This window comes from Alligator sinensis, unplaced genomic scaffold (genome assembly GCF_000455745.1).
Source record: "Alligator sinensis unplaced genomic scaffold, ASM45574v1 scaffold308_2, whole genome shotgun sequence".
Taxonomy (NCBI): domain Eukaryota; kingdom Metazoa; phylum Chordata; order Crocodylia; family Alligatoridae; genus Alligator; species Alligator sinensis.
Genome location: NW_005842082.1, coordinates 1128080 through 1138620, shown reverse-complemented (window position 1 = coordinate 1138620; position 10541 = coordinate 1128080). Strand labels below are relative to the sequence as shown.

Genomic DNA, 10541 nt, shown 5'->3' with positions numbered 1-10541 from the left:
AAGAAGACCTAAAAGAAGTGGTTTGACCTAAAATAGATCTCTGGCCTTAGGGATCCATGTAATCTGATCCTTGTACTCTTCTTCCAGGCAGAGGTATGAAATCAGAATGGGTGTGCGGTCTGCTGACAAGGCAATAGTCTATTTCCATACTGTAGGTGAAATTCACCCTGGAAAAGAAAGTTAGTACAAGGGTTAATCATTACCTAACTTCCACTTAAAGTCAATTGTTGAAGACTTAAGGGGCACCTAAGCATTTTGCCAGTTCTGCATTGGAGTGACTTCCATCCTGTGTGCCTCCTGAAGCCAGTGATCAACATAAATGTTTCCCATGTTATTAAGCATAATACTAAAGCCATGTACAGACATTCAGTTTCTCTTGGGAGAGTTGCTGCTCTCCCAGGAGAAACCACTAATCTACAAAAGTTCAGGATTTTTTCACCCAGAGCAAAAATGGCTGCTCCAGGAAAAAAAAATATCCCAGGGACAACCAGGGTTGAATTATTCCCAAGACAGTTTCTCTTAGAAGAGTCAATGTCTGTACATGTTGTCTTCTGAGAGAAGGTGCACCACAGTCCTCTAGCATCTCAGGGTGCTTTGCTTCCACCCCTTTCACCCCAGAGAGATAATGTGTCACTTGCTGCATTCTGCTGCTTCAGCTGAGCAGGGAGCAAAACATGCCCCCTTCACAATCCCCCCATGTTGTGTTGCAGGGAGATGCCAAAAAAAATCTGCATCAGCCAGTCAGGGTTGTGTTGTGCACTGCTCCCATTCTATCCCCAGGCAGACTGAGGGAACCTACAAAGCATGCTGAGATGTGTTCACAGGGGCCCTCTTGCTGTGCAGCATCAGCACTGGAAGCTCTGCTCTTCAGGGGCTCAGTATTTGAATGTCTGTTCAGGCATCTTGAGATAAGTTTTTTTCTACCAAAACAAACCTGGGAGAATTTTCCCAGATTATTTGAATGTGTGTACACAGCCTAAACCGTAAGTCCTTATAAAACTAAGCCCTTGGAGCCTAAGTGTTGCATAAGGCCTGTACCTTTGGTGCCTGGCATTGTTTGGACATTACTGCAGATTTTCTAATGGGTTTTTAAAAATTTTTTTAGACCCCAATTATACTATTTCCCCCTATTTTGAATTGCTGCCACATCTTTCATTCCCATGAAGACTGAGCCTTGAGTGATTCAAAAATAGAGTAAATTTGCATTGATAGATATTTGTTGTTATAATACTATCTGTGCACAGCCTGAAGTTTTAGCTGAGAAATCGGTGCCTAGGAGATGATTTCTGTTTTCAGCTTTAGTTGCATTAACAACAAAATTTAGTCTGTTACTGACCGCAGCCTTTTTCTGCTGTAAGTTGCTTGGCCCACAGAGAATTGAGGTAGGATTTTACTGTAAAACATTGGTCTCAGTCCAAAATGTACATCTGGCTTGCTCACTAGTATACTTCTGCAGCAGTAAAACAATAGAAGGGGTGGGGGAGGGAGTGGAATCAAAGAATATAATGAAAAGAAGCATCTGACTCATGGTTCGTCTGGTGGAGATAGAGCTTATTTTTCTATCCAGGGGCAGACCGCCCCATCTCATGCACAACTCCTCACCCTACTGGATTTCAGCCTTATGTGCATGTTATAAAGCATGACAAAGTCTCTTTGTAAACTAGAGTGCAATTTGTGCATTCATCATATAATATGCATTTTATTTGGTATTTTTTCTCTGTCTTACATTTTCTTTTAGATATTGTTCGTCCTGTAAGGATGCTGACATTTAAGAAAGAGTTAACATTACATGTTATTAACTGCTAAAGCTGTCTCCATTGTATTGTTCCTTTGTATGGAGCCTTGCAAGAATAGGTGCGTATCTCTACTCACAGAGGGCCCCATGGCACAATACCAGGAGGAACTAGGTAAACTCTTAAAGGATGTACTTCTGGGAACACTAAGAGAATTTCTCCTTCCACCTCCCAGGAACCTAGGCCAGGCAACTTTTACTTGTTAGCCAAGATCTACAAATCTGACAACCCAGAACAGCCCACTCTCTCTGGCACTGTCATGGAATGAGTTTCTGACTATATTAACTCTACCCTATTTCCATATGCCACTGGAGCTGCCAGCTATTTGAAAGACCTGGCAGATTTCTTAAAGAAACTAGGGTCCATTGTCCAAGCTTCCAGCAAACACCATATTAACTACCATGGATGTCATATCTCTGTTCAGCAACATCCCCCATGAAGACAGAGTAAAAGCCATAAAGAATATCATCCCTGATGAGAAAACTGCTTGTTTCCATTACACTCTCCTACTTTTTCCTCTCACATAACTATTTTAGATTTGCGGACTTCCTATATCTACAAATAAAAGGCACTGCCATGAGCACATGTAACCCACCCCTCCCACCCCCGCGATATGACAACATATCTACGACAGACCTTGAAGTCCGTTTCCTCTGCAGCTGCTCTCTCATCCCCCTGATAAACCTCAGGTACATCAATGACATCTTCATAATATGGACACAGGGGAAGGAACTTAACCAAGACTTTAACAATTTCCAGCCCTCCAGCAAACTAACTCTGGAATACTCCATCCAGCAGATTCATTTCCTAAAAATTACAGTGAAAGTTTGCAATGGCCATATTGCCACCACATTGAATTGGAAACTAGCTGATTGCCACAGCTACCTTCACGCCACAAGCTTTCACCCTGAGCACACTATTGATATCCATTGTCTACAGCCAAGTTCTACTCAGTAATATCTGTTCTGATCCCACTAGCTGGGGTAAATACCTTAATATCTGGAGCAGGGACTCTCAAAACTGTAGCCACTCAAATCAATGAAGCCAGACTTAGGTTCTCACTCTGACCTGCTACAATGCCAACTCTGGGATAAAGACAACAGAATCTCTCTGGTTGTCACCTACAGGCTCCAGCTTGAACACATTAGACACATCATGGATGGCCTCCAACTCCTTTTGAAAAAGGAAGACCGTCTCAAGATAGCCAAAGGGGGCAAAGCTCCTGTCCTGGTTTACAGGAAGCCCCCCCAATCTCAAATGGCATCTCTCAAGCACCAAACTAACATCCATCTTCTTTAAGGCACCAGGCATTGCAGTGAGCCCAAATACTTGCTGTGCCTCCACATTGTATTGGAAACTAGCTGTATTGTATTGGAAACATCATCATGACTGGACTGAATAACAAGGAGAGCAACATCCAACATCCAATGTTCGTGCAATTTACCAATGCCATATATTGGTCAGATACCTGCTTACAGTGCCCCTCTACTGTCTGCACTGGACAGACAAGGCAACCTTTATGAATAAAAATGAATGAACACCAATCTGATGTCAGCTGCAGAAAGAAAAAGGCCTGTAGCAGAACATTTTAGCTTCCCTGGACATTCCATTGCTGATCTCCGGATTGCTGCTTTCAGGCAGCAAAATTTTCAAAACCAGTTTGAACAGGAAACTGCAGAACAAGAAATCATCTACAGACTGGATTGTGTGGTTTAAAAAGGGAATACAGATTCTTATCCTGTTATCTGGATTAGCTTTTGTGACGCCTTTGTTCCTATGAGTTATTTGCTCTTTTGATTCTCCCAGTACAGTCTCTCTCCCTTCTTCCCCTCTCCCCTTCCTCTCCCTCCTCCCTTCCTACCTTTTGTATTCAAATCACTCATTCCACCTTATACACTCCTCTATGCTTGTCCTTTCACAGGATCTGATGAAGTGAGCTGAAGTTCACAAAAGTGTATGCTCTATTTACTTTGTCCATAAGGGGCATATCTACCTTACTTTCTATGGATTACCTCAGCAAAGTTCTTCAGAGAGCTGTGAGCAAGTTTGCATCATAAGCATTTCAGATTTCCTGTTCAGTTTCAGTGTTTGTAGGCCTGGCTGCAAAAGATAAAAACGCAGTAAAAATCTTTTAGGAAGCTCTAGTCAGATCTGAACCTTCATTTTAGGCTCCTCCAAAAGTTAAGTCCATAGATTTGTGGCAAATAAGTTGTGCTTATCACTTCAATGGAAAATTTAATCAATAACATCTCTTTTTTTGACATTGCTATCAGAAATGAACTCAGGGAAGCAGATGGCTATCCATGTTGTATACATGTACAAATGTGGGCTTGTTGACATCTCAGCTTGTTTTTTTTCTAATCAGCTACTGTAAGCTAAATGTAAACAATACATGAACATTAAAAATCAAAGTATAAATTCAATGATCTAAATATTCAAAACTGGGTACCTAATGTTATCCACTTAAAAAATAATTTAGAGGCATTGCAATGAGTGGCATAATTTTCAGAGATGCTCAACACCTTACCTTTAATTGAAAGGCATTTCAAGTTGTGAGTAGTTAGCATTTCTGAAAATCCAGACCACCTCTGTCAAGGTGCCTAAATACTGATGTTAGACAGAAGCATGTGAATATTTTGGCAAATTGTTCTTGAAACTTATACAATTCAAAGTTATAAAGTAATTTAATGTGTAACATCTGGTTTACAACTCTCTTTCATAAGAGACTTTAATTCCTGTTTTTGTAGGTCAAAAAACAAGGAGTCAGGATGATATCCTGAACAGGAATGTAACAGATAATGCTCTTCCTGTAGCAGTGATTAGCCTTTATATTCGTTCTTCCCTGAAAGGAAAAAGGGTCAGTTTGTCATTTGTTGGCTATCTACACTGACAGAGAACTGAAGAATAACTGGAAGAAAATCCACTCAGTTTTATGCATTTTTATAATTGCGTTGTATACTGTTGCAGTAATACCAAACAAGGTAAGTGATAAAAGGTCTGTTCTAAAATATGACTTTTAATCATTTAAGTATGTTCCAGTTTATTATTTCAGAAACACTCATGCAGAACAGCAGAGATGCACTTACATTGAACAGGTAACATGAAAGTAGCTGTAAACTAGAATCTCAGAATCTAATGGCAAACGGTAATTCATGATTTGTGTAAGGCATCTCCTATTATAGTTCTCTGACCTTTATTGATTTGGGGTGCATTCTGTTTTTAAAGTTAGATTTAATTCCCTATTAATGCAATTTCCTTTGGAATGTAGTGGTATCTGAAAGTATTTGCAGTTTACTTACAAATTTGTCAACAGTACTCAGAGTAGGTGCGTTAGCAGCAAAATCCAGACTTTCAGCACTTATGACAGCTGTTTTATTTTCCAACACTAAAAAAAAAGAAAAAGTTTTTTTCTGCTTTTTTCCATAGTTGTTTATTAATGTTTATATTGAATATACTTTTAAAACACTTTCTTCTTTAAACATATTCATATTGTAACACTTATCGTATTTATTGCTAGGACTTTAAAACAGTTGTTTTAACACAAAAAAATCGGAAACAATAATGTATTCTTGTGTGTGTGAAAGTCAGTCTTTCCCCACATATTCCAGATGGAAAGGATAAAATGTGGTAATGCATCTGAACATTTGTGTGTGTGTGTAATGTATATGGATACAGATCAGAAATTTGTAGCTTACACTCAACTCTAGATGCATTTTATGCTCTGTGATACATATGGCAAAATCAGCCTCTATTAAGATCAAATCCAAAAATGAAAGTTTTAAAACACAAACATATTATAGTACAGATTTTCAACTGGAAGACATATTTTAAGTAATCATATTAAGTCCATAAAATTAATCACAAATGCTCCAGAGATTCCAGATAGTTTTTAATTAAAGCCAGGCAAAATCATTTTAGCAAAGAATATATTTGACAAATTTAGATTTACTAGTTTGTGAAATGTCTACAGGCAGCTTATAATTTTCTCGACTCTACTATTTATGAAAACATCTTTACAAATACTTCAAGGTCCCTCTTTTTTACAGGGTCTTTTTGTATTCACATCATCCTGATCAACAAGTAAGATTCTTGGAATCAGTCATAATAGGCATATAATCAAATTTCACTTACCATGAATATTTTCTAATCTTTATACAGTTACTTCAAGTTTGCCGTTCCAGCTAATATTTCTTCTAGTAAAGTTGGCAAACATAAATGAGTAAACACAGACAAAGTAAATCTAATATTTATTAAAGTATTAATTGATACTTTTTGTGTCTTCACCTACCTCTAGCCTGCACAACAAAATGTGCTTGAACAGGGGTTGTGAATAGGTTGTACATTATGTATAGTACATTCAAATGGAACATAAGCTTGATTGGACAAGAGTATCCATTTTTGTTCGTGTGTGAATGGATTGGGATTCAGGCATGGACAAAAAGCTAAATGCTGCAGTTTTATTATTTTCACTCAAACAACTTTAAACAATGGCACACTATGCATTTGCCATATTTTCTGCCTGATGTGAGACTGCTCTATGGTAGTGGGTTGTAAAGTTAAAATCTCAGTTCCCTATACCTTCCATGGCCTTCTGCTTCTCTCTTCTGGTTCTCATTGCCCTACTCCACCTCAGTGCTTTCTATCTCTCCTTTTGGCTCTCTCACACCTCCCCAATTCTCCCAGTCCCTTGCACATGTACCTCTTCTATTCTTTCAAAAGCTGAATCAACAGTTTGACTGTTTTTATCTGGGTTCTCAAAGTTTGGGTATACTTTACTGTAGATGCTGATTTCATAGTTGCAGAGGAGATGAATTATGGAGTTTCATCATAGATTATTAAACAACCATTGGGCAAGCAATTTAAAATATGTTAATTTCTTCCCTGAGACAGAAAAATTATGTATAAAGTCTCTTATTGGGGATAAAATGGTCAGAAATTACTAGTTTTGGTTGAAGGATTTGAGCCAAAAAATATTTTGTGAATGTGAATAAACGGCCAAGACACCAATCTAAATAACCGTATTGAGGTGGAGGTTAAGGCCTTGCTACATGGTAATTTTGGGTGGCTCCTGGAGCTCTGGACTGTCTGCACATTAACATTTTACAGTGGTTTTAAGCATTTGTTTTGCGGCTCAAAGTTACGCCACTCCAAGGCAGGATTATCTCTGATCTGCGCTTCCCAGCTCCTATTCCCTTAAGGTATGGCCACTCCTCACTGATGTGCTGCCCAAGTTGAACCCCTCCAGTATCCCAGGATCTCTCACACCCCCAATCTTAATGGGATGGAAGCCTGTCCTGGCTCACGAGCCCTCTAGTGGCAACTCACAGCTGGAGCTCCTAGTCCTGTCCCTGCTCACCAGGCCTATAGTGGCAAGTCACAGCTGTGCATGTGGGGGACAGTCAGAGAAGGTTTCTAGACTATGGGGGTAACTGCTCCAAACTCCAAGCCAGCACTAATACTGATCAACATTTGTGCGGATGAAGGTGTAACGCACAACAAGGCCCTTAGACTACTGTCAACTAGTATACATTTACTCTTGTTTCATATGCCTATTCACAGCTGTTGTAATCACAAGTTAAACATACTTTAATGGTCAAGAGAATATTAAGTTTGTAAAGTCTCATGTTTCAAAGTCAGGAAAACAATCTGTTTTAGTAGCCCACATTAACAGCTAAGAAGCCCTTTGTATGGACACTTGGTCAATGCTTAGACATATCTTCCAAAAGGCTTACTTTGCTAGGCAGAGTGAATTGTTCAGTCAGTGATCTCCACTGCAATTAAATAACTAGTTGGAGACATTTTTTAACTCACAAGTCATGCATGACCTTGTGATGGATATATATTGGGGACCAAAGGCATGCTATGAAGATGTAGGGTGTTGTTTGTTCATAAAAACAAAACTTGGACTGCACACTCACCCTGACTACATGAGCTCTGTGCTGGGAGAGGGTCGAAATTAGAGGAGTGATTCCATGGCAGGTACAGAAATTCTCTGCTAATAGCCCCACATCTGTGGAGAGAATAAGTCAATTACTCGCTCGCACTATTGATCAAGGACCCAGGCTTGCCTAAAAGCTTCATAAATATTATTATTTTATTTATTTATTTATTTGTATTAAATAGCACCCAAAGGGGCTATCAAGATTGGGCTCCATTATGCTGTATACAGTATATTACAGACACCAAGCAGTATTTGTGAAAAAAAGATCCCACAAGCAGAAGATAGGAAAATGGAAGTATTGTGTTCCCTGTTTTGCAGATGAGGAACTGAGATTTGGGGCTGGATTTTTCAGAAGCACTTAATGTTGATTTAACTCCACTACTAGACATCTATAGTAAAGCTCCCATTGACTTCAAAATACTTTATAAATACCAGCCTAAATAACTTACCTCATGTCATGCAGCAAGCTGTAGAAGAGCTAAGAATTGAATCCAGATTGTTGGGGCTAGGACTCGAGAGATAGAAGGTGTGGACAGAAGTTGCTTTTTTTGCCATTTAAAGTGCTTTACTGCCATGACTTACCAGGTGTGCACAGCTTTACAGACTTTAAAACATGAGTACAGTGCTTTAAATTAACTCTTGATAAATGAGATATTAATTTTGAAGTGCTGCATTTTACAGCACTCTAGCAACCTACAGTGCTTTAAATAACTTCTGTATGCTGGTCAAATTTCTGGCAATTCCACCAGTATTCCATGGGCTTTGCAAGCTTGGTTAGTGCTCCCTGGCACCGCCTGAGAGCACAAGCCAAGCCTGAAAAAGCCGTCCATCCACCCTGCTCCTGCCAGCCAATTGAGACAGCAGTGATCGAACCAGATGGGACTGGGGTGGAGAGGAGAGGGGAGGGTGCATCCTGGCTCTTGGGAGCATGGCCCCCTCAGTAGCTGAAGGAGCTGGCTCTGTGCTGGGGGTATCCAGGCCCTGTGGAGCTCCTGCCACCCCAGAAGGCCAGTGGGTGCCCAGCAGGACTTGCAGATGGGGCAGGCTCTGGGCTGAGGAGAAGGGGGTTGGTTCTGCTCTGTGCAGCCCAGGAGGGAGGAGAGTGTTGGTGCCTGCTCCATGCCATCTTGCCTGGCTGGGGACCTGCTCCCTTCCAGCATGGTTTGGAAAGGGTCTCTTCAGTCCTGGATGAGTTAGAGAAGCATGGGGACTTGGCATGTGTTGTGGGGGGAGATCATCAAATACCCACAGACCGCAGAGCCCCAGAGCAGCCAGGGCTGAGAGCCTGGCACACTGCCTGGGCACTGCCTGGGGGGATCTGAGGCTGGAATGGCACCTGTTCCCCCACAACTCCCCTACTCTGCTTCTCCCAACCCCACTTTCCCTTTCTGTGCCACTGCTCCCACCCTTTCTTTCACTGCTCCCACCCTTGGCTGGGGAAATTCCAGCACTGAGACCCCCTGGGGTTACAGGAGCAGGGAAAGGGCTGCAGCAGGGAAAGCCACCAGGGTTCCCCAGACCCTGTCCAGAGCTGCTTCTCTTATGGGAAGCCCCAGGGCTGTATGGCCATGCAACCACTAAGGGGTGTCGAGAGTACTCCTCCCTCCCCCCACCTGCCCTTTGTGGCTGCATTGCCCAGTTCCCAGTTCCCTTTTTTGCCTTGCTTGCTTATGGGACCTGGGCAGGGAAGGGGAAAGAGAGGGGAGGTCTCCAGCAGGGCCTAGGCAGTGCAGCTGTGCCTTGATGTCACCCCCAGGTGCCAGCCCCCTTCCAGACAAATGCACAGGTGCACAGATACACCCCCCCCCCACCCCATGCAAGCACATGCATACATGCATGCACACCCACATATATATGCATGCATGCCCTGCCTCTGCCCTCCAGCCCCTGAGACTCTGCATGGTTGGGGATCAGATGCTTGGAGCTGGACTGTGGAGTGAGAGCTGCTGCCTGGCTTGTGGCAGAAGTGGTGCCTGCTCCCAGTGCTGGTGTGGGAGGGGAGGAGAAGTGCGAGTGAGGGTAGGATGAGAGGCTGAGTAACAGCTTCTCATCCCACCTCTGCCTTCTCCACTGGTCTGCTGCTGTCCTCATTCTCCTTCAGCCTCAGGAGTAGGGTTGCCAACCCTCCCAGATTGGCTAGGAGTCTACCAGAATCAGCATTGATCTCCCGGTCACTATTAAAAGCAATCCAGGAGATTTTAAGAGGATATTATATTACGTCATGTTGGGGAAAAAATCTCCCAGAATAGCTTCAGTTAGAGTTGGCAACCCAACTCAGGAGGCTGCAGTTTGCCCCTTGCCTCCTAGCTTGGAAAGTGCAGGGAGGCTCAGAGGTCTTCTACGGAGCACTGCACTTCTGTCATGTTTAAGAGTGCTACAACTTTACATTGTTATAAAAAGTGCTCTAAATTACAGCTTTGTAAAACATGCATGGAGCACTTCTAGATTCAGTTCTTAGCTCTTGACAATCCTTCCTTTTTAATGTAGGTCTTGGGTTTTACCTTTAGATTTTTCTTTTTTTTTTTATTTCCCTGTAAATTTGAAAAATACCTTAAGGATGAAGAAGTGAGTTATAGGTGGTCAATTTTGAGATCTATGATTTGCAAAAGCTTATGCTCTACTAGCAAACTGCCTGTTAAGAATGATGGGGCGGGCAGGGAAAGCGTGCCGCCATCCACCCCCCCATGTCGCCACTGCCTCCCTAGAGTGGGGGGGAGGGAAGCTTGCCCTGCTGTCCCCGACTACCAGCACTCTGCGCCGCTGGCCTCACCCCCCTCTCCCTCGGCCCAGAGCACCACCATGATGGC

At 42.3% G+C, this 10541-nt stretch overlaps 1 protein-coding gene across 1 annotated transcript in view; it reads left to right on the top strand.

The window, feature by feature from the left end:
• The first annotated feature begins 4667 nt into the window (after positions 1-4667).
• Positions 4668-10541, top strand: part of CEMIP2 (cell migration inducing hyaluronidase 2) — a 96036-nt gene continuing 90162 nt past the window's right edge. Inside the window, exon 1 of the mRNA XM_014520067.2 lies at positions 4668-4774. The gene's annotated coding sequence lies outside the window, so the exon portion shown is untranslated. The remainder of the gene's footprint in view (positions 4775-10541) is intronic.